The following is a 25,843-nucleotide window of genomic DNA, read 5'->3' as shown; positions in this document are numbered from 1 at the left end:
CTCACAACTCCAGGAGTTATCTGATTGTAGAGCAGAACTGAAATCCATGTTACAACATTCCACAGCTAAATTATTCCTGAAGTCACAACACAAATTTTTTGCCCACGGAGATAACACATCTAAATTCATGATGAGTAGGATAAAAAATAGAAGATCGGCAAATTACATTCACCAGATAGAATCCCTCAGGGTTCACCTTTATACTCTTCTAAAGATATAGGGGCCCAATTTTGTAAGTTTTACGAAACACTCTATAATTTGCCCCACACACTTACCCCTGAGGACCAGACAACTGCCCTTGCCTCCTTCCTGGATTCGCTCTCTTTACCAGCTATCTCTGAAGACCAGAAACAGAAACTGGCTTCCCCTTTCACTCTGGAGGAACGGCTGCATTAAAACAGACCCCTTCTGGCAAAAGCCCAGGCCCGGATGGCCTACCAGTTCAATATTATAGAACATATCAAAAATGCTTACTCCCGTACTTACTCGCAGTATGTAATTCATCATTACAAGGGGAAAAGCTTTCCAGGGATATGACGCAAGCCCACATTACTTTGATCCCTAAAGGGAAAGACCCCAAGCAGTGTGTTTAATTACAGGCCTATTTCCCTCCTCAATATTGATCTTAAATTATTGGCGAAACTATTGGCCAACCGTCTTTCAGTTTTCCTAACCTCATTAGTACACGGGGATCAGGTGGGCTTCATCAAAGGTAGAGAAGGTAGGGACAATCCGGCTAGAGTATTAAATATAGTGCAATTCTCCACTATTCGATCAAGACCTCTCCTTCTGCTAAGCACGGATGCAGAAAAAGCGTTCGACAGAATTAGCTGGTCTTTTCTGCGACGCATCCTATACCGATTTGGCCTACCTGATCCCTTTGTACAGGCAACTTTTGCAATGTATGCTCAAGCTTCGGCCTCTGTCCTGATTAATGGCGACTTATCAGACCCCTTCTCTATCCAGAACGGTACTAGGCAGGGGTGCCCCTTGTCCCCCTTGTTTTTCGTTTTGGCACTGGAACCACTTCTCCTAAAATTGAGAGCTGATCCAGGAATCCGAGGAGTGACACTGGGGAGGTATAGATCACAAAGTTGCCGCCTTTGCAGATGATATCATGATCATGACATCCAACCCTAGGGAATCACTGCCTGTAATTAAAAAACACTTGGATACTTATAGTTCCTTTTCCAACTTTAAAATCAACAAACAGAAATCATTGGTAATCTGTATAGGAATCCCCCAATCAATTCAAAGAAGCTTAAAGAGGACCTTTCTCCTGTATAAACGATGTTAACTGAGTATGCTGCCATATAGAGCGGTGCCCAGGGATCTCACTGCACTTACTATTATCCCCGGGCGCCGCTCCGATCTCCCGTTATAGGCTCTGGTATCTTTGCTTCTTAAGTTATAGTAGGCGGGTCTTCTCTTGTCCTGTGGGCGTCTCCTTCTCCTAGGCTGTAGCGCTGGCCAATCGCAGCGCACAGCTCACAGCCTGGGAGAAAAAACCCTCCCAGGCTGTGAGCTGTGCGCTGCGATTGGCCAGCGCAGCAGCCTAGGAGAAGGAGACGCCCACAGGACAAGAGAAGACCCGCCTACTATAACTTAAGAAGCAAAGGTACCGGAGCCTATAACGGGAGATCGGAGCGGCGCCCGGGGATAATAGTAAGTGCAGTGAGATCCCCGGGCGCCACTCTATATGGCAGCATACTCAGTTAACATCGTTTATACAGGTGAAAGGTCCTCTTTAAAAAGAGACTCCCCCTTCAATTAGTCATCTCCTACCATAACATATTTAGGGATTAAAATTAGCCCTAAGACCTCTGAACTATTTTCTTTAAACTCTTCTCCTTTACTAAACGATATTTCCCATAGCTTAGGTAAACTAGATATTCCTACCATCTCATGGTTTGGCAGGAAAAACCTGCTGATGTCGTTGATACTCCCCCGCCTTACCTATCTACAACAGGTCCTGCCCATCCCATTTCCCAAAACCTACTATAACTCTCTGAAGAAACTATTCCGAGCGTTTATTTGGGGAGGAAAGAAACCTAGATTGTCCTATGAGCTGTTATCTCGTTCTAAGTGCTTGGGAGGCATTGCATTGCCAGACCCAGAGTTGTATGGAAAGGCAGTATTACTGTCTAGAACAATAGATTGGCTTAGGCCTGGTAACGCAAAACCCTGGGTTGCGATAGAGCAAGAGCTGATAAATAAACCATTTAGATCCCTTTTGTTAGCTAACAGAAACACATGTAATTTACCTTCCTCACCATATCCGATTATTCAAGCCACTATGAATGCATGGAAATGGTTTCAATCCTCTCACTGCTCAATACCCTTCCCCTCTTCTCTCAATCAGTGATATCCTGGGGACAGCATTACCCGCAGTAACTGAATGTACGCCAAAGGAATTGAGGGAATCATCTACCCCAATCCTTTCCTTCTTTGATCCCAATGGTTCTATACTCCAGCTCAAAGAGTTCCAAAAAATCTTCAATACCGACTGCCTACATATCTCCCCCAGATCATACGTACACGCCTACCTCTCACAGCATATCTCAAGGAGCGACTTTTTCCGCCCTTTGCTATGGTCAGAAGTTCTCATTTCAGACCCTAACCCCCAAAGGAAACTAATCTCACAACTTTACAAAAGACTTAACAATCCTTCAATCCTTACCAAACCGGTGTTTATCCAGCATTGGGAAAAGGATTTGGGACAGGAACTTCCCTTCTCCACTCTGCCGAATCTAATGTCATCTCCGCACTATCAATCCAGATGTGTGCGCATACAGGAAAACGGATACAAGATCCTAACCAGATGGTACAAAACACCAGATATTACAGCTCTCTATTCTTCCACAGCCTCTGATATATGTTGGAGGTGTGGTAAAGAGAGGAACCTTCTTCCACATTTGGTGGGATTGCCCAATCATTATGTCCTGGTGGAAGGAAATATTCCAGATTGGTAATCTAATTTGCAAGACGAAGATACAAATATCCGCGAGCAAAGCCCTCCTCAACCTTGATATAGATGGGGCAGCTCATTCTATGCCTTTTCGTTTTAAAAAGGTATTGATAGCAGCCCGATTATTAATTCCTAAATACTGGTTGTCCACCTCACCTCCCCCTATAGAGCAATGGAAACTAAAGGTCGATCAAATCTTCCGATTTGAAGAACTTTCCTCATGGGAAGCAAGAAATCACCCAAAATTCCAACGCCAATGGCATTTATGGCAAAAGTTTAGACACCCAAGTTATCCACAGTGACCTATTCACATCTTCTTTCATTAATATATCTCATTATGTCTAAACCATATTTGTTACTACTTGCGCTGACATAGTAAATTCTCGAATGGTGTAATATATATACATAAGTAATAGAAACATGGAAAAAGTGTTCTTATGCTATATCCTATGTGAAATGTATTCTGACTTCCTTATACTTGCTTCGGGTCTTGCTAGGCGTGTCTGTATCTATATTTGTACCTTGTTACGTTATATAAAAAATAAAAAATTTTAAATAAAAAAAAAAAAACATTACAGATTTGGTTGCATAGAAATGTGAGGCCTATTTTTTTTGCACTGTGTGACAGGTATACGTTTAATCACAGAATTAGACTTGTATCTGCACGGTAGCGTGTGTGTTAAGTTTTTCTGAATGACACTATCAGCACCTTGAATCTAATATACCCTTTTTGGGATAGATTTAAAGTAGGCCTGATATAGCAGAAACTACTAATTTTGAAAATGGCAAATTTGGGAATACTTTTTCAACCCAGAACAAAAACTGTGCTTTTACGGTCACTACAAATAACTTGACCAGCTAAAACAGTACTGATTTGGAGGAATATAAATGTCAGGGCTATTTTTTAGGCGCTGGGTGACAGGTATACCTTTAATCACAAAATTAGACTTGTATCTGCACTGTAGCGTGTGTGTTAAGTTTTTCAGAATGATTCCGATTGGAGTCCCAGTTTAATCGCTCTGGGGCTCTGATCGGTAACCATGGCAACCAGGATGCTACTGCAGGCCTGGTTGCCATGGTTACTTAGCAATATTACAATATTAGAAGCATCACTGGCCACCAATGATATTCAAACTGGGGAGGGAGGGGAGTCTGCCCCCTGCTGCCTGGCAGCCCCTGATCTCTTATAGGGGGCTATGATATGCACAATTAACCCCTTAGGTGCAGCACCTGAGGGGTTAATTGTGCGGATCACAGCCCCCTGTAAGAGATCAGGTGCTGCCAGGCAGCAGGGGGCAGTCATGTACACAGTTCGTAGTATATTCTAACTAGAAGCGTCCCCATCACTATGGGAACGCCTCTGTGTTAGAATATACTGTCGGATATGAGTTTCACGATCTAACTCATATCCAACAGTATATTCTAACAGAGGCGTTCCCATGGTGATGGGGACGCTTGAAGTTCAAGTTAAAATATACCATCGGATTGGAGAAAACTCTGATCCGATGGTATAATAGGGACTCCTGACTTTACATTGAAAGTCAATGGGGGACGGATCCGTTTGAAATTGCACCAATTGTGTCAACATCAAACGGATCAGTCCCCATTTACTTGCATTGGGATTCAGGACGGATCCGTTTGGCTCTGCACGGCCAGGCGGACACCAAAACGACTTTTTTCATGTCCGTGGATCCTCCAAAAATCAAGGAAGACCCACGGACGAAAAAACAGTCACGGACCAACGGAACCCCGTTTTGCGGACCGTGAAAAAATACAGTCGTGTGCATGAGGCCTTAGGGCACTGCTATTTTGGCAATTGTATTTCACCCCTCAATAAAATAGCAAGCACAGCCAAGCCCCTGATGTAGGATATAGCAAAAAAAAAAAAACACACTATTGATGGTTAAATGTACTTGGTGGCAGCTTATGCTGGCGCACCACAAGACACAAAATGGCCGCCGATCACCCCAGGAAAAAAAAAGTGACAGAAAAACACTCTGGGCAGCCTTAAAACAGTGAGCAATTAAATAGCAGAGGTTGAATAATACACAGCTGTAGATTGATCACTTCAGTAATTGTTTTTGAAGACTAAATCCCTGCCTAATCTCGCCCTAACAGCAGCAGCTGCATCCTATCCCTACACTGATCAGAGCAGAGTGACGTGCGGCGCTACGTGACTCTAGCTTAAATAGAGGCTGGGTCACATGCTGCACTGGCCAATCACAGCTATGCCAATAGTAGGCATGGCTGTGATGGCCTCTTGGGGCAAGTAGTATGACGCTTGTTGATTGGCTGCTTTGCAGCCTTTCAAAAAGCGCCAAGAAAGCGCCGAACACCGAACTTTTACGAAAATGTTCGGGTCCGTGTCACGAACACCCCAAAATTCGGTACGAAACCGAACTATACACTTTGGGTTCGCTCATCCCTAGTTAGAAACATAGAAAGAATTAAAAAAATAACTCGGACAACCCGTTTAAAGACATTTAAGAGAGTTTATTTATAAGAACATGTTTTTTCATTTTTACTTTTCCCGGAGAACCCCTTTAATGTATAAAAATTGAAATAATCTAACAGGATACCCTATATTGATTCTGTTTCAAAACAATCCAAGAATTAGGTAATCAAATATAACAAATGTTAGTTGTCATTAATTATCCCACATTGTTAGTTAAATCTACACTTTGTGTAGTATGTACTGGCTATATGTAGCCACTGTTTCCATTTGGGAAAGCGCTATGTGCTTCTCACCACCTCTTGTAGTCTGGTGCAGTACACCAGCATATGAGTGCATGGCCACTCAATAGTTTAATGATCACCATTACAATAAATATCTATATATTTTAACTTCCTTGTATTAGACTATTAATGCTAATGCATTGGAGTCTGTCAGAGACGCTTCAGCACACAAAAAAATTGAATAAAAAGTAACCAAAAAGTCATACACACCCTAATATGGTATGACTGATCGCCCCACAAAAAAAAGCCCTCACACAGCTCCATACATATAGCTACATAAGTTATAGTGGTCAGTAGAGATGGCCTTGCGGTTCGCCCAGCAGTCGTTTCATGGCAAACTTTGCATGTTCGTGATTCGCCGACATATGGAGAAATTTGCGCCCGCCAAATTCCTTTACATTATGAAGAACTTTGACCCATGACACATCCATCAGGTGGTACAACAGCCAATTGAGACATTTCAGCACATGGACATACCCCCTACCTTATAAATAAACCTGATCTGGCTGCCATTTTACATTCAGTGTTTTGCCAGTGTAGGGAGAGGTTGCTGTGTGGAGCAGGGACAGGCTGTTAGGGACACCAAACGCTAGCTAATAGGGCCACAAAACTGCTTTTAAGCACTAGTATAGGTGTGCTATCTATATGTGTGATACACAGAGGGGTGCAATATACTTATACTTTTATAATGAGTCAAAAACACAGATCTATATAGGAAGTCAGGGGCCTAGGGGCTAGGGGCTTACCAGGACCATTTTTATATAGGGTAAGGTTCCGGACAGGGTCGCTCTTATCAGGGCGGGTGGTCTGTGGTTAGGCTATCAGGGCCAGAATAGCACCCCCCTGTCGGGCAATATCAGGGACAGTTCTTTGCCCACCCGGTCCTTCAATATCACATCATCTAGCCCAGGGATAGATGTTTTTTGCTTTCCCTCCGGGATTCATGGATGTGCACTGGAACACCCCAGATTGTGGTAGGACATATGGTTTCTGATTTGGGGCCGCCGAGCACCTGATTTAGTGCCGCCAAGTACTTGTAATTGCCTACCACATCTATGCTTTTTGCTTAAAGGTGTTCTGCACTTTGTTTAAACTGATGATCTATCCTCTGGATAGATCATCAGCATCTGATCGGCGGGGGTCCGACACCCGGGACCCCCCGCCGATCAGCTGTTTGAGAAGGCAGCGGCCTTCTCGATGTTTACCACTGGCCCAGTGACGTCACGACTATCAACTAGCGTGGCTGGGGCTAAGCTCTGTTCACTTGAATGGAGCTTAGCCCCACCCACGCTAGTTGATACTAGTCGTGACGTCACTGTGCCAGCGGTAAACAGTGAGAAGGCCGCGCCGCTGCTGGAGCGCCGCTGCCTTCTCAAACAGCTGATCGGCGGGGGTCCTGGGTGACGGATCCCCACCGATCAGAGGATAGATCATCAGTTAAAACAAAGTGCAGAACCCCTTTAACTTTAATGATTTAATTTGTGGTCGGATCGGCTATCAGAAAGGTGAACCTAACCTATCTAACCCTATCTACAACGAGCAGTAGAATTATGCCATAACTGATGTGGAAGGGCAGCCTAAAGTAGGCCACCCTAATGTGAAGTGACTGTAAGATGGTGTGGGTGGGTGGATGAAATCAGCTGAATCGGCGTCAGCCTGGGCCCACAGGTGCCTATAAATAGCCTAGTAATCAGCCAGCCTGGGCCCACAGGTACGTATGAATAGCCTTGTAATCAGCCTCCCCTCCTACAAATGCAGCAATATCTTGCTTATACTTGTGGTCGGATCGGCTATCAGAAAGGTGAACCTAACCTATCCAACCCTATCTACAACGAGCAGTAGAATTATGCCATAACTGCTGTGGAAGGGCAGCCTAAAGTGGCCAAAAAGAGCAGACCTTAGTTTAGAGTAAATATATACATACCGTTACGACACCCACTTTGAACGAAAAGACCTTTCACGATGAAGGTGTGGAATAAACCGTATATAACAGTGACTTCCATCTACCTTACCTCTTTGTCTTGTGCATCGGCACATCGTTCTTGGAGATGGTTAATGCTGATGTGATTGAAAGAGTGGCCGGTAACCAGAAATGATTTACTCCTATGTACACTAACACGTGACCATACAACGAGAAGGTCTGAATCCTGAGAGCTGCAGACTGAAACAAACAATGGTGAATCTGTTGGAAGGGCCTAAATTAACTCCAACATTCGCCAAGGGCCCTGATAGGACACCAACTGTTCCTGGTGGCAAAATACTTCACCGCTACCTATTCCCCAGGCCACACTTTAATTTTTATTTTTTATAAAGGAGCCAAAAATTAGAACATGGCGTAAGCCGTCTTACTCTAGTAGTAGATTAATTGAAATGTGTAAACTCACCAGGCCTAGGGAACCACAAACAGGAATACATGCCTATTTTGATTAACGAGCTAATGTTGCCAGTGATAAGGACAGACGTACACCATACCTGCAGTTGTAACAGAAAATAAGCTTAAGGTCATGATAAACTATGTATACTGTGCCTGTAGCCGTGATATGCTTTGTCGTGTCTGTAGACGTGGCAGACTTCGTAAATTGTGCCTTATTACTGTACCTCCTACTGGAAGATGGACCGATATCCAGGACTTAGGCCGGACACCAACACCCTCAGCCCGAGTTTGTAGATGAAGTAAGCCTGCCTGGGAGAAGGTGATGTCCGCAAAGGCAGGCTCGGGATGATGGCTTATAAAGAAAACAATGATTTCCTTTTATACCCAACAACCTAGAAATTAAAAGTTAGAGAAAACAATAATGTGAGTGAGGCTCTAATGACACGAGCCACCACAAGAAATTGTATTGCGAGCCGCAGATGACAGCCATGCGAGCGGGTCTGAAGGCAGAAAAAAAAAAGACATGGAACCTACTTGTGGTGGGACCACGCAGCCGGCCTCGAATGGAGGAGTTTGTGTGTAAAAATGGCGGAGAAGCCACGCGCGCGAGGGACTCTAATGGCGGAGAAGCCACGCGCGCGAGGGACTCTAATGGCGGAGAAGCCCCGCGCGCGAGGGACTCTAATGGCGGAGAAGCCCCGCGCGCGAGGGACTCTAATGGCGGAGAAGCCCCGCGCGCGAGGGACTCTAATGGCGGAGAAGCCCCGCGCGCGAGGGACTCTAATGGCGGAGAAGCCCCGCGCGCGAGGGACTCTAATGGCGGAGAAGCCCCGCGCGCGAGGGACTCTAATGGCGGAGAAGCCCCGCGCGCGAGGGACTCTAATGGCGGAGAAGCCCCGCGCGCGAGGGACTCTAATGGCGGAGAAGCCCCGCGCGCGAGGGACTCTAATGGCGGAGAAGCCCCGCGCGCGAGGGACTCTAATGGCGGAGAAGCCCCGCGCGCGAGGGACTCTAATGGCGGAGAAGCCCCGCGCGCGAGGGACTCTAATGGCGGAGAAGCCCCGCGCGCGAGGGACTCTAATGGCGGAGAAGCCCCGCGCGCGAGGGACTCTAATGGCGGAGAAGCCCCGCGCGCGAGGGACTCTAATGGCGGAGAAGCCCCGCGCGCGAGGGACTCTAATGGCGGAGAAGCCCCGCGCGCGAGGGACTCTAATGGCGGAGAAGCCCCGCGCGCGAGGGACTCTAATGGCGGAGAAGCCCCGCGCGCGAGGGACTCTAATGGCGGAGAAGCCCCGCGCGCGAGGGACTCTAATGGCGGAGAAGCCCCGCGCGCGAGGGACTCTAATGGCGGAGAAGCCCCGCGCGCGAGGGACTCTAATGGCGGAGAAGCCCCGCGCGCGAGGGACTCTAATGGCGGAGAAGCCCCGCGCGCGAGGGACTCTAATGGCGGAGAAGCCCCGCGCGCGAGGGACTCTAATGGCGGAGAAGCCCCGCGCGCGAGGGACTCTAATGGCGGAGAAGCCCCGCGCGCGAGGGACTCTAATGGCGGAGAAGCCCCGCGCGCGAGGGACTCTAATGGCGGAGAAGCCCCGCGCGCGAGGGACTCTAATGGCGGAGAAGCCCCGCGCGCGAGGGACTCTAATGGCGGAGAAGCCCCGCGCGCGAGGGACTCTAATGGCGGAGAAGCCCCGCGCGCGAGGGACTCTAATGGCGGAGAAGCCCCGCGCGCGAGGGACTCTAATGGCGGAGAAGCCCCGCGCGCGAGGGACTCTAATGGCGGAGAAGCCCCGCGCGCGAGGGACTCTAATGGCGGAGAAGCCCCGCGCGCGAGGGACTCTAATGGCGGAGAAGCCCCGCGCGCGAGGGACTCTAATGGCGGAGAAGCCCCGCGCGCGAGGGACTCTAATGGCGGAGAAGCCCCGCGCGCGAGGGACTCTAATGGCGGAGAAGCCCCGCGCGCGAGGGACTCTAATGGCGGAGAAGCCACGCGCGCGAGGGACTCTAATGGCGGAGAAGCCACGCGCGCGAGGGACTCTAATGGCGGAGAAGCCACGCGCGCGAGGGACTCTAATGGCGGAGAAGCCACGCGCGCGAGGGACTCTAATGGCGGAGAAGCCACGCGCGCGAGGGACTCTAATGGCGGAGAAGCCACGCGCGCGAGGGACTCTAATGGCGGAGAAGCCACGCGCGCGAGGGACTCTAATGGCGGAGAAGCCACGCGCGCGAGGGACTCTAATGGCGGAGAAGCCACGCGCGCGAGGGACTCTAATGGCGGAGAAGCCACGCGCGCGAGGGACTCTAATGGCGGAGAAGCCACGCGCGCGAGGGACTCTAATGGCGGAGAAGCCACGCGCGCGAGGGACTCTAATGGCGGAGAAGCCACGCGCGCGAGGGACTCTAATGGCGGAGAAGCCACGCGCGCGAGGGACTCTAATGGCGGAGAAGCCACGCGCGCGAGGGACTCTAATGGCGGAGAAGCCACGCGCGCGAGGGACTCTAATGGCGGAGAAGCCACGCGCGCGAGGGACTCTAATGGCGGAGAAGCCACGCGCGAGGGACTCTAATGGCGGAGAAGCCACATAACTAAAACAGAGAAGCCATACGTGAGAGACTCTAATGGCGGAGCCATGCGTGAGACTAAAAAACGGATAAGCCATGCGTGAGACTAAAAAACGGATAAGCCATGCGTGAGACTAAAAAACGGATAAGCCATGCGTGAGACTAAAAAACGGATAAGCCATGCGTGAGACTAATGGCGGATTTTTTATATAAAATATAAACCACTTATGCAGCACCAGTATGACTTGTGGACTCACATAACCAATGACCCTCTCCAGCCTACAACCATATTGTACACCTAACGAACATGAACGGTCATCGGGCCCCCGAGGCCATGAAGCCCCCCGAAGCCAAGAGACTAAACTGAATGACCTTACAGTGACAAGTAATTAAAACGTGACCCAGACCTAAAGAAAAATGCATAGACATTAGTGATCCGAACCACGCGTATAAACGAAACATTAAACCAACCGCAATACTGAACAGATGGGAGAAAAACAAGAGCCAGAGGCATTGCAGTTCGCTAAGAGAAGACCCTTATCGTGATAAAACTAATGAACTACTGTGAAACTATAGTAGGGGCTTACTCCTATTGGCCCACTGACCGCTGGGGAGCCATTTGGTTAACTGGGGCAGGATACCAATCTGAGTGAATACGAACCAGAAGTCAAGGAGACCAGTCTTAGTGAATGCAAACCAGGACTAAAGAACACCAAAAAATTTTTTAATTTTTTTAAGTGAACAGAAAAAAGTAGACCTATGGAATGAAACAAACCACCAAGGAAAGAAACGTAAGCCTGAAAAGAAAGCAGCTATGTTTATCGGAAGAGTAGTATCAGAGCGGTGTTCTGTTTGCCCTAGTAAGAATAGTGAATAACCATGATGTAGAAATGAAAAGAAATGCAGCTTCAAGTGGAAGCAGAGTATAACACGTAATGTAAGAACAAGTGGGTGAATGCAGCTCTGGATGTGAGTGGTGTCTAAAACATGGTATGGGCACAGCTCTGAGTACGAGCATGAAGAGCATGGTATAAAGCAGCCGTATGAATGCAATCTGAAAGAGTATTAACGTAATGCAACAGCGGACGTATGAACGCAGCTCTAGTAGTGAATGGTGTATAGGACAAAATGTAAATGCAAACACAGACGTAGTTTTGAAAGTAACAATCCTAACCACAATCATTCGACCATTAGCGCCAAACCCCCTTCGTCCCAGAACACTGCAAATTGCGGACCGCAGTGCGAGTCCTGTGCAGCAAGGTCGATGCTACCGTGAGCGCCAGCATTCACATAGCACCTTTTGCTGTTTACCCAGATGTGAACGAGCTGCCACACAATGCTGCAGTTTTTTTTTTTTAATCGACCATTGATCCATATTTACCATTACTTAACACAGTGTGCATAGCTTGAGCCCACTGCAGACACGCGCCCTGCATGTAAACTAGGTATCGGAAAACATACAACCATGCCTACTCTAAGCACATGCTTCCCCAATAACTGTATGCAATGGCCCCACCAGGCCTCTGAATAGCCAGACAAACAATACTAACAACCATGGTTCGACCATTAGCGCCCAAACTCTGCTTCATCCCAGAGTGCTACATGTCGCGGACCGCAGCGTGGGTCCCGTGCAAACAACTCCGATCCTACCATGAATACTAGCGCCCTCCTGAGACATTCTGCCGTCGCCCAGCCGTAAGGAGCCTCCACACCATGCTGCTGTATCCTAGAGCTGACTCAGAGGTAGTGAAATCAGCTGAATCGGCGTCAGCCTGGGCCCACAGGTGCCTATAAATAGCCTAGTAATCAGCCAGCCTGGGCCCACAGGTACGTATGAATAGCCTTGTAATCAGCTTCCCCTCCCACAAATGCAGCAATATCTTGCTTATACTTATTTTCATTTTGAGGGATATCTTTTCCATTCACACGTCCGCAAAATGCAGACCCATTCATGTTTAATGGGGCTGGAATGTGCTGTCCGCATCCGCACTTCCGCATCTGTGCTTCTGTTTCCGCAAAAAAATAGAACATGTCCTATTCTTGCCCGCAATTGCAGACAAGATTAGGCATTTTCTATTATAGTGCCGGCGATGTGCGGTCCACAAATTGCGAAATGCACATTGCCGGTGTCCGTGTTTTGCGGACCCGCAAAACATTTACGGACGTGTGAATGGACCCTCATAGTAAAATTATTAAAGGTTACGTTTTATCTTTATGTATATTCTAATGGATTGCCTTCCTTGTGCAATGTTATAATATACTTTCTATGTTAGAAAGTATATTATAGTGCATTTGTATTGTGCGGCAGTTGTGTGCGGTTCTGCTGCGATATGGCAGGTATATAGAGGGACGAGCGTTATTGGAACAAATAATTTCTACTGGTGTGATATACCAGTCGCCCCCCAAAAAAACTGATTGAAGCGGGGTGTAATATACCAATATACTTTCTTTATAGTGCATTTGGGTATTGTATAGTGCATTTGCGCATGCGCGTACGTGAAAATTATATTGCCGATATTTCGCATTGAAAAATGGAGATCGCAAATTCGAATAATACATCTGCTATGTCACTGTCCTTGTTGTGGGACTATTTGTGCACTTCTAGTAATTATTTCTTGGCTGCAAATATGAACTGAAGGTTTTTCAGGTTCGCCTGCCATTAAAATGAATGGGACCCGCTGCGAACTTGCGGTTCGCGAACATTTGATAGCGTTCGCGAACCGTCCTGGGAGATGTTCGTCCATCACTAGTGGTCAGAATCTGAAAAGCAAAAATAATAAACTATTTTTTTCAAAGTTTTTATTTTTTTCAACATTAAACTGTAGAGGATCCGCGCCGTACATGTACAGCGCAGATGTCCGTGACTTAAGGACCAGCTGCGCCCGCCCCATCCGCGGCAGGGGTCCGGCAGTAACTGATAGCAAACCCCTGCTGCATGCGCCGGCATCAGTGAAAACACAGATGCCGGCGCATTAACCCTTGATATGCTGCGGTCAGCGCTGACCTCGGCACGTGCTCTGTCCATGAGAGGATCGGAGCTGCCATCGGGTCCCCGCGCTGCTGTGACAGGGACCCTTACTTAGGCATCGTGGCTGCCTTCCGGGAGAGCCTGTGAGATCCAACCCCCTGGATCTCACAGGCAAGCAGGCTGTAAGTGTATTACACTGGTAATACACTTACAGCCAATGCTTTACAATACAAAAGTATTGTAAAGGGGATCAGACCCCCAAAAGTTGAAGTCTCAGAGTGGGATAATAAATAAAGTGAAAAAAAAAGTAAAAAAAAGAAAGTTTTACAAAAAAAATGAAAAGTTTCAAGTAAAAAAAAAAAAAAAAGAAGCATCCTTTCCCCAAAATAAAGTGACAAAAATATTGTAAAGAGATAGGGGAAAAAAGAAAGGTAGACATATTAGGTATCATCGCGTCCGTATTGACTGGCTCTATAAAAATATCACATGACCTAACCCCTCAGATGAACACCGTAAAAAAAAAAAAAAACTGTGCTAAAAAAAATTTCTTTTTGTCATCTTACATCACTAAAAGTTCAACACCAAGCAATCGAAAAGGCGTATGCCCCCCAAAATAGCACCAATCTAACCATCACCTAATCCCGCAAAAAAATAAGCCCCTACCTAAGACAATTGCCCAAAAAAGAAAAAAAAACTATGGCTCAAAAATGCTGTTATTGTGTAAAACTTAAGTAAATAAAAAAAGTATACATATTAGGTATTGACGCATCCGTAAGAACCTGCTCTATAAAAATACCACATGACCTAACCCCTCAGATGAACACCATAAAAAAAACAAAAAAAAACGATGTAAAAAAAGCCATTTTTTTGTCACCTTATATCACAAAAAGTGTAATAGCAAGCGATCAAAAATCCTATGCACCCCAAAATAGTGTCAATCAAACCATCATCTCATCCTGCAAAAATGATAACCTACCTAGGACAATCGCAAAAAAATGAAAAAAAAATATGGCTCTCAGAATATGGAGACACTAAAACATGATTTTTTTTTGTTTCAAAATGATATTATTGTGTAAAACTTAAATAAATCTGAAAAAGTATACATATTAGGTATTTCCACGTCCGTAATGACAGGCTCTATAAAAATATCACATTACCTAACCCCTCAGGTGAACACTGTAAAAAAAAAAAAAAATGGTGACAAAAGCCATTTTTTGTCACCTTATATCACAAAAAGTGTAATAGCAAGCGATCGAAAAGTCATATGCACCCCAAAATATTACCAATCTAACCGTCACCTCATCCCACAATAAATGATACCCTACTTGACAATCGCCCAAAACATAAAAAAAACTATGGCTCTCAGGATATGGAGACACTAAAGCATGATTTTTTTTTGTTTCAAAAATGATATTATTGTGTAAAACTTTAATAAATCAGAAAAAGTATACATATTAGGTATTTCCACATCTGTAACGACAGGCTCTATAAACCTAACCCCTCAGGTGAACATGGTCAAAAAAATAAAATAAAAACTGTGCTAAAAAAAAAAAATTGTTCCCTTACATCACAAAAAAAGTGCAAGACCAAGTGAAATAGTACCAATCTAACCGTCACCTCATCCCGCAAAAAATGAGACCCTACCTAAGACAATTGCCCAAAAATATATAAAAAACTATGGCTCTCAGACTATAGAGACCCTAAACATTTTTTTTGTTTCAAAAATATCATTGTGTAAAACTTACATAAACAAAAAAAGTAGGCATATTAGATATCGCCACTTCCATAAGAACCTGCTCTATAAAAATATCTCATGACCTCAATCCCTCAAGTAAAAAACGTAAAAAAGAAAAAAAAGTGTCAAAAAGCCATTTTTTTTTCACCTTACATCACAAAAAGTGTAATAGCAAGCAATCAAAAAGTCATATGCACCCAATCAAACCGTCATCTCTTACCGAAAAAAAAATTTGCCCCTACACAACACAGTCGCCCAAAAAATAAAAAATAGCTACGGCTTTCACAATATGGAGACACTAAAAAATTTTTTTTTTCAAAAATGCTTTATTATCTAAAACTAAAAAAAAACTATATTTGGTATTGTCGCATCCGTAAAAACCTGCTCTATAAAAATACCACATGATCTAACCTGTCAAATGAATGTTGTAAATAACAAAAAATAAAAACGGTGCCAAAACTGTTTTTTTTGTTACCTTGCCTCACAAAAAGTGTAGAGCCACCAAAAATCATATGTACCCTAAAATAGTACCCACAAAACTGCCACCTTATCCTGTAGTTTCCAAAATACGGTAACTTTTTTAGAGTTTCTACTCTAGGGGTGCATCAGGGGGTCTTTAAATGTGACGTGGCAGCTTAAAATTATCCCAGTGAAATCTGCTTTCCAAAAACTATTCCTATCTTTTTACGCAATGCTGTGTGCCCGTACAGCAGTCTATGACCACATATAGGGGGTTTCTGTAAACTACTGAATCAGGGCCATAAATATTTAGTTTTGTTTGGCTGTTAACCCTTGCTTTGTAACTGGAAAAAATGGATTAAAATGGAAAATCTGCCAAAAAAGTGAAATTCTGAAATTTCATCTCCATTTTCCATTAATCCTTGTGGAACACCTAAAGGGTTAACAAAGTTTGTAAAATCAGTTTTGTATACCTTGATAGGTGTAGTTTCCAAAATGGGGTCACTTTTTTGGAGTTTCTACTCTAGGGGTGCATCTGGGGGGCTTTAAATGGGACATGGCAGCTTAAAATTATCCCAATGAAATCTGCTTTCCAAAAACCATATGGCTTTCCTTTCCTTCTGCGCAATGCTGTGTGCCCGTACAGCAGTTTACAACCACATATGGGGGGCTTCTGTAAACTACTGAATCAAGGCCATAAATATTGAGTTTTTTTTGGCTGTTAACCCTTGCTTTGTAACTGGAAAAAATTTATTAAAATGGAAAATCTGCCAAAAAAGTGAAATTTTGAAATTTCATCTCCATTTTCCATTAATTCTTGTGGTACACCTAAAGGGTTAGCAAAGTTTGTAAAATCAGTTTTGTATACCTTGAGGGGTGTAGTTTCTAAAATGGGGTCACTTTTTTGGAGTTTCTACTCTAGGGGTGCATCTTGGGGGCTTTAAATGGGACATGGCAGCTTAAAATTATCCCAATAAAATCTGCTTTCCAAAAACCATATGGCGTTCCTTTCCTTCTGCCTAATGCTGTGTGCCCGTACAGCAGTTTACGACCACATATGGGGGGCTTCTGTAAACTACTGAATCAAGGCCATAAATATAGAGTTTTGTTTGGCTGTTAACCCTTGCTTTGTAACTGGAAAAAATTTATTAAAATGGAAAATCTGCCAAAAAAGTGAAATTCTGAAATTTAATCTCCATTTTCACTTAATTCTTGTGGAACACCTAAAGGGTTAACAAAGTTTCTAAAATCGGTTTTGAATACCTTGAGGGGTGTAGTTGTAGTTGTAAAATGGGGTCATTTTTGGGTGGTTTCCATTATGTAAGCCTCACAAAGTGACTTCAGACCTGAACTGGTCCTTAAAAAGTGGGTTTGAGAAAAATTTCTGAAAAATTTCAAGAATTGCTTCTAAACTTCTAAGCCTTCTAATGTCCCCAACAAATAAAATGGCATTCACAAAATGATACAAACATGAAGTAGACATATGGGGAATGTAAAGTAATAACATTTTTTGGAGGTATTACTATCTATTATAATAGTAGAGAAATGGAAATTTGTAAATTTTTTCAAATTTTTGGAAAATTTGGTATTTCATAATAAATAAAAATGAATTTTTTTTACTCAATTTTACCACTGTCATAAAGTACAATATGTGATGAGAAAACAATCTCAGAATGGCCTGGAAAGTAAAAGTGTTTTAAAGTTATCACTACATAAAGTGACACATGTCAGATTCGCAAAAAAATGGCCTGGTCCTTAAGGTGCAATATGGCAGGGTCCTGAAGAGGTTAAAATAAAAGAAAAAACTATGCACATGTGGTATTATCCTAATTGTACTGACCCGGAAAATGAGAGTAACAGGTCAGTTTTACTGCATAGGGAATGCAGTAAAAACAAAACCCATAAAACTGTGGCAGAATTGTGTTTTTTCATCCAATTTTGAACTTTTTTCCAGCTCCAAAATACATCATCTGCGATCCTGCTATAAACAAACCCTTATATGACTAGGTGAACGGAAAAAGAAAAAAGATGTCCCCGGTAAGGCAGGGGGTGATAAACGAAAACACATAAACGATCAAAAACTTCCAGGGGTGAAAGGGTTAAACGGTTAATCAAGTTTATTTACGTAAACGAAAATAAATAAAACATTTTTACATAAAAAAGTTGTTTTTGCAAAAGTGGCAAAAAAAACGCACACATCTATGGTATCACGCTTTGTTCACCACAACCCCTCTAATAAAGATAGCATTATTTACACCTTCCCATGAAAAACATAAAAAGAGAAAAAACACAAGACAACTGAATTGTTCCTATCATTTGCTCCCAAAAAATGGTAATTGATAAATCCTATGTGCCCCAAAATGGTACCAATTAAACTACATTTTCCTCCCGCAAAAAACAAGCCCGTATTACATCCACATCAGCAGAAAAACAATTATGAGACCTACAATTATTGTGTAAACGTAGTAAAAAAAACTGATGATTTACACAGCTCATTATGTTGCACAGTGAACATTGTGAATATAGAGTGCAAAAAACAATAGTGAAATAACTTTTTTCTATTACCGCACACTAATCAAGATTATCCTTTCTTTTTCTTGCAAATTAGCCCAACCGTATGTAAAATGTAGTTTTTAATTACATTAAACAGATGGAATCGTAAAAAAAAATCTAACAATATTAGCATAATTTTGACTTCTGCATCATAGGTTTATGCCATATATACACAATGCTATCTTGTGTTAATACTAAAATACTAAAAAAATAAAAATAATATATTTTTTTCTTTGCATCACCATATTCTGAGTCCCATAACTTTTTTATGGTTGTCTATGGAGCTGTGTGAGGTTTTTTGTAGGGAGACCTGAATTTTTACTGATAGCAATTTGGAGCATGTATGACTTTTTGATCATAATTATTCATTTTTTTATGAAGTACAGTGATTTAAAAAAAAAACAGCAAATTGGCTACTTTTAATTTTATCTTTTTCTGTAACAGCTTTCACCTTTACAGAATAAACACCTTTATATTTTAATAGCAATACTATTGATCTTGATTTTATGGTTTATTTTTATTTTTAAAATGGGGAAGTGGGTGATTTGAATTTTTATATCTTTTTAAGTTTTTTAAATATTTTTTTATTTTTATTTTTTATTTTTTTAAACTTATTTTTAGTCTCCCCTAGGGGACTTTAACATGCTAATGTCTGATCGGTTCTTCATAGACTGAAATTATTTACCTTTGTAGTCTAAGGTAGAACCCCTATATTTCTATAAAACGCTGCCAAAAGCAGGGCTTGATGGTAGCTTCGCTATGGAAGGCTATCATAGCATCCAAATGACTCCTGTGATCTTGTCAGAAGACCTTTAGGTTACGAAGAGCACATCACTCCCGGTAATTGACCACTCAGATCCTGTGGTCACCACTGTTTGTCCACTAAAGTAGCAAGCACAGAGCCGCATAACAGACTTACTAACTACACAAGAGAATTGAAGAGGGTGGAAATGAAGTGCAGCATAATTTGTAGCAAAGTATGTCATGCTGCCTTCTCTCAATGTCTTTTGTGTTAAAATATTTTTTACTTATCTGATATACACCTTTGAGATGAGAATACTGTGTTTAGTACATTTGCCATAAAATCCTCACAGTTACTGAATTTCAGTAAATGTAAAGATATACTAACTGCATCCCAGAAGTTTGTACTTAGCTTATTTGCAACACTACATACATATGCTACCAATGCTGTATGAAATCTATCTTCTGCGATTCCATATGCAGTGCTCACATATTTTGTTATACTGTATATAATCTTTTTAATATTGGTTTATAGTCCCAACTCAATTTAAAGATAAATATTTTACGTTACAAATATTGTCATCAGTTAGTTAGTGCCAAATAGCGAGTTTAGCGTAATAGATATATAACTTCAAATTATGTGGTTTCCTTGTCTAAATTATGTGTGTGTATCTAGAGGCTCTTCCCCCAGTATTGACCAGCAACCAGAAAACCAGTGCTAGCCTAGTTGTTTCCTCCACAGGATACTTTTGACCTTATTCTTAGACACAGATCTACAAATAATTTTTTTACCCTTTTAACTTTCTCTAATTAATTTACTTTCTTACTTTCGGTGATCATGGCCAATCACAAATGTTTTTTTTTTACATATTCCCATGAATATTTGTGAACCAATAGTTAAGAACATGATTAGAATACCTGAATCCTGTGATATACTCTTCAGTGTGTGAGGCTGAGCAGGCATTAAATGAACAGTCTTCTCACAAGTGATTTTAAAAGAATATGCCCTCATTTCAAAGAAGGGGAAGAAGGAGGAGCAAAGTGAACTTCAGAAAGCGGACAACATAAAAATAGGCTGATGATTTTATAAGATACAGGCAACTTACACCTGCAAAATTCACCCTGTCGTGTTACAATTCTCTGCAAATCAGTTACTATGTTTTTAGTATGAAATGCCATGGCTGAAATGGTAAAAAAAAGAATTATATCAAATGAACAAGCACAGGTTATATACATTACAAATCTCTAAGGAATTCATACTTTATCCCTATTATGTTAATTACACAGAAAGTCAATTTTGTATTAAGAAATATGTATTAAAAGTGTACCTGCACTTTTATAAAACTTTTCATATGTCCTAGTGACATATCAAAGGTTCTTATGAGTGAATTATAAAAAATAAATAAAAATCATACTCACCTGATTCATTTGCTTGCGACAGGCCGACAAGACATCATCTTGCTTGACATCATCTTGCTTGAAAATCTGGTGCGAAATCTCACACGGCTGTGGTGACGTCATTAGTCACTGCGCATGGGATTTCATGTGAGATTTTCAAGCAAGATGGCAGCAGCTGGCACATCGTGAGCAAATGGATCAGGTAAGTACTTTGTGGACTTCGATTCAATCAACACTAGTTTTGATTGATGGGAATCTGGGTGCTTAAACATCCACCAATCACTAGAATGAGTAGTGCTCACATAGTGTGCTGCAGGAGACTGGCTCATAGACTTTTTACTGAGCACATCTTCAGTAGAGATGTCCCGAACTATTCCCGGGGAACAGTTCCCGGCGAACATAGCTTGTTCGCGTTCGCCGCGGCGGGCGAACATATGCGATGTTCGGTCTGCCCCCTATACATCATCATTGAGCAAACTTTGACCCTGTACCTCACAGTCAGCAGACACATTCCAGCCAATCAGCATACCCTCCCTCCCAGAACCTCCCACCTCCTATCAAAAAGCAAGGACAGCATCCATCTTAGATTCATTCTGAAGCTGCAGTGTTACAAATTTGACTAAGTTGTAATCGCAATGCAATTAATACAGGTTATATTAATCGCATTGCGAATTCAACTTAGAGCTTTGTTCCTAATGGTTGTATTGCTAGAATATAACTGTCACGACCATGTTTATGGCCGTGACTCCTTGGGAGCCGCATACAGTTGCCCGCGGTTTGGGTTGTAGTGTCAACCGCAGCTGGAGGCATAATGTTGTTTGCCTCAAGTGTGGTTGCTGCAGACAACAGCTATATGTGTGGTTTCCTGGGAGTTGTGTGCGTGTATGTATGCACTTTTGTATGTCTGTGTGCACTCTGTTTTATGTGTGGTGTGCACTTACATCTTCTCCTCACTGTGGTTGCCCGTGGCAACGTTTGGTTGCATTGCGTACATGTGGTGGCAGTGTCCCGGCCCTTGGGCTGACTCCTAGGACATGGTTGCCACCCATGTCGTTGCCTGCGGCAACAGCCACAGTGTGTTACTGAGTTGGACACTTTCCCTTTTAATTTATGTTTCCCTTCCCTGGTGCTGGAAGGGTTAACTCCCTTCCCAGTCTGTCTGTGAGTCACTGGGTGTGTCCGACTGTTGGGTGTGGCTTCTTGGCCTATATAGCCTCACTGTTATCCCAGGTCTGAAGGTTGCTTCAGCCATGCTTAGCTGGAGCAGCCTCAAGTTGTATTATACCTGCCAGTGAGAGCCACCCTTGTGATCATAAACATTATGTCACATTTAAGTTTATGTCAAGTTTATGTGTGATGTCTATTTAATGTTTTCCTTTCCTATGTTGTTTTGTGCAGCTTATGGATCTGGATTCCTGTGTCCACAGGGATCCAGTCAGCAAGGCTGTGGCAGGTAGGTGGAACTATTTAGTTCGCCTGCCATATCCGTAAGTCTGTTTTAGTTCCCTTGTTCCTTGCAGCTTGGCCATTGAGACCCCTGTTCCTTCGTATTCAGAAGGAACAGGTTGTCTTATCTTGACTCCTAGTCCAGGGACCTGCCGGAGGGTGAGACAGGGATCCAAGGTTCCTGCGCACAGGTCCTCCTACCTTAAAGGTCGGCCCGTGCAGCTAGGAGTTAGGGTCAGGTTAGGGACGCTGTAGGAGGTGACCTGCTCCCTAATCCTGTTGTCCTGGCCGAGCAGCCATAACATCATCTGGCATCGCACGGCTGAGGGTTTTCCCCATCCTCAGCCGTGACAATAACGAAGATTGAGAATATAGTGCTATATTCGTTATATTCGGCAATTCTAGTAATACAACCATTAGGAACTTAGCTCTAAGTTGTAATCGCAATGCGATTAATGCAGGTTATATTAATCGCAGGTGTTAGTCCCCTTGAAACAACTTTTCCATCACTATTGTGGCCAGAAAGAGTCCCTGTGGGTTTTAAAATTCGCCTGTCTATTGAAGTCTATGGCGGTTCACCCAGTTCGCCCGTTCGCGAACATCTGCGGAAATTCACGTTCACCGTTCGCGAACAGAAAATTTTATGTTCGCGACATCTCTAATCTTCAGCAGCAAGAAGGTGAGCGCTTTTTTCTCCTCACTCATACCTCAGACCCCATGGATTGAATATTTTGATAAGTCAATAAAACATAAGTAAAGTTTTGTTAAAGTACAGGTACACTTTAAGATATGATATTGTACAAATTGGAAGAACTCATGGTACTCAGGTGTTCAGTCCAGCCCAGAGGATTCATGTTCAAACTGGTCAAAACTAGCTTTATTCGCTTCTCATACAGGAAAAGTAATTCACATTAACAGACAAACCAGATCCTATGTGAAAGAGAGGAGAAATTACATTTATCATGAGTGGAATGTATTTTAGCAAAATCTAATTTTTATTGAAAGTTTGTAAATTTTAAAAGAATACAAGCAACAGATATAAGAGGGAGTATCGAAATCCTAATACAAGACCAGTGGTTGTTCAGTTAACATTGTACATTAATATAGATCAAATCAAAACTTACAACTACCTAGCTGCTGCCCTTCCTGAGTGACCTTTTGTTTCAGTTATGTTTAGTTAAATGCTCCAGCGGTAGGCATCCTCCTCTGCTCCTGTGATAACCAATAGGTGGAGGGGTGCTTTTTGTATTTTGTTACTTTTGTTTAAATTTCAACAGTTCTACCTCTAGACTCACTATGTAACTGTCTTAAAGGGGTTGGCCACTCTCCATGTATTTTCAGCAACTGTGTGGGAGGCAGGGAAAAAAGACATTTCCTAATATATGGGAAAAGTATAGGGATGGCACTCTAGTCATAGGTATTGCATGGAAAAGAGTATTTTATTAGTAATACCTGGCTGGGTTATGCCAGCTGTTGGCAATGGATATAAGTATAAAAGTAGTCTGAATAAATAATGTTAAACCTTGATACAGAATAGCGTTCTCCTGGAAGTAATATGTAGACAGTATATATCAATGCACAAATTGTGGACAATATAACAACAATGCATAAAAAGTAAAAAGTAGATTGCTGGCATAGACCAATATGTGGCTAGTCTTTGTCAGCTAATAGGTGTGTAGATAGTGACAAATCCTAGGCACATAATGACGTTCTCCTTTGAAGTATAAAATTTAGACAATAAAATATCAATGTAAAGAATAACAATGCATACAATAAATAAGGTGATGGTGATATAAAAAGTCAGATGATAGTATAAAAATCGAGTAAACCTTTTGGAGGTAGGTGTAGGTATCAAGTCCAATGATGTCATAAAAGGAACAAATATAGGTGAGAAGTGGGGACACCCCTTTTGAGGGAAATAGTATTCAATCAGAATTTGCCCTCCGGTTGGTAGTTATTTGTTTCCACAGTTATCCAGCAGTAGTGTTATAATAAAGTACTGCTGTTTTAGCAGGTACGTTACCCTCCTGTAGATCAGAGGTAGATTGGTGAGCGGCTCCTGGCGGGCGGGTGGCGTCCACGTGTGTCCTTCCCGTTCAAGATCTTTGTTCCTGCTTACGGAGCTGTATGCTCAGCCTGTCTGCTGCTGTGGCTGTACGTCACTTCCGGTGACGTCACTCGCGCTCGCTGACTCTCCCGCTCAATTCTCATCGGCGTTTACACGTGGTGTCCGATGGCGGGAATAAGAGGCTGCAGGTTTTTTCAAAAGTTAAGGATGCTCCGGAGCTGTTGAAGATTAGGATCCTTTTATTTGAGCTAGCTTGGTATGAGTATGGCTACCTCAAATTACACCATACGCGTTTCGGAGCTTACTGCTCCTTCATCAGTGGGAATGGGTAGCCTATTTTCTTTGTCCTATATATATGGTCCTGATTGGATCCAATTAAGGTTCTGGGGGCGTGGTTATGGACCTTGATTATCAGTGTTTAGTAACACTTGTCCTGGACTTGCAGGTAGAATGGATGAGGTTCAGCTAGAACAATGTGATGCATATGAAGAGACGGACAAGATATAGCCATATTGTGTCTCAATATGACATTCATGATGTTTGTAGTTTAAGAATAAGAAAAAACAGAATAAAATTTGAAAAAACAGAATAAAATTCATAAAATCAATAAAGCTCTGTGTGTATCAATATACTCTCATATACATGTGGATATACATATATACATATCATCAGCTTATAGAGGAGTCCATACATTATATTAGGAGAGTAAAAATGGATATAAATATAAAAACTCCAGGTTGGGAATATTATCAACAATGTTGGATATATTATACTGGGGATGGATTCCCGAGTATTATAGTTCCTTAGTTTCATAAATATATATAGAAGAGGGGGATTGGGGATCCAGGTGTTCTTTGGTTGGATAATTGTTGTTTTTATTGGGGAGACTTCTGCCTATTTTGTGGTGTAGAAGTGTATCTGAGTTGTCACTTCAGATTAGGAGAGGGTGTTGATAGAGGAAGTAGCGAGTGGAATGGGGGGGAGGGGCCCACCCGGGAGGAGAGGTCGGAATGCTGGTAGACAGCCTGACTACGACTCCTGATCCCAGGGGGGGGCACCCCACCCATATATTCTATCTGTGGTATAGGTTGGTATTCATAGAAACCCGAATATTTCCATCTCCGCGTTGAGTCCTTTTGGAATCATTGTGTTGAACTCGAATATTTTTCTAGACTCTGATCTGGACATTGCCGCTATGTGGTTACCACCTCTCCATTGGCGTGTAATTTTTATTAAAGCTGCATAAGTGAGTGATGATGGGTCACAATTATGTTTTTCTTTGTAATGTCTAGAGACAGAGTGCAGCTCGTAACCTTTTTTAATATTCGATATGTGTTCTGCTATTCTTGTTTTGAGAAGTCTTTTTGTGCGTCCAATGTATTGCTTGGAACAGGGACATTGCAGGACATAGATCACATTACTGGAGTGGCATGAGAGATGTTCCCGAATCTGGTGTATATATGTGCTATTGGTTGCCTTTACTGTGGTGGTTTTTTTATGAAAGTTTGTGATCTTACAACTGTAGCATTTTCCGCATCTGAAGAAACCTTGCAATGTTAGCCAGCTTGGGTTGGGTTTAGTTGTAGTCTTTTTTATTGTAGGTGCTACTTTAAGACCGAGATTTGGGGCTCTAGTATATGTGATCTGCGGTTTGTCTGGTAGTAGTTGACCGATGACTTTGTCTCTCAGGATATGGTGCCAATGTTTCTGGATGCTCGTTTCTAGTTTCTTGTAGTGGGCATTGTATGGTAAGATAATTTGCGGAGTTTCTTCTTTTGTGGTCATGTTTGTTGTGGTTTGGTCAAAGAATGTTGTTCTGTCCATTGACCTTACTCTGT

The 25,843-nt window shown here is 42.9% G+C and overlaps 1 protein-coding gene across 1 annotated transcript in view; it reads right to left on the bottom strand.

The window, feature by feature from the left end:
* Window positions 1-20,062, bottom strand: part of LOC120989581 (tyrosine-protein kinase ZAP-70) — an 824,733-nt gene extending 804,671 nt beyond the window's left edge. The window contains exon 1 of the mRNA XM_040417781.1: window positions 20,012-20,062. The gene's annotated coding sequence lies outside the window, so the exon portion shown is untranslated. The remainder of the gene's footprint in view (window positions 1-20,011) is intronic.
* Between the last annotated feature and the right edge of the window lie 5,781 nt (window positions 20,063-25,843).

This window comes from Bufo bufo, chromosome 2, assembly GCF_905171765.1.
Source record: "Bufo bufo chromosome 2, aBufBuf1.1, whole genome shotgun sequence".
Classification (NCBI taxonomy): Eukaryota; Metazoa; Chordata; class Amphibia; order Anura; family Bufonidae; genus Bufo; species Bufo bufo.
This window is presented reverse-complemented; position numbering and strand designations above follow the sequence as displayed.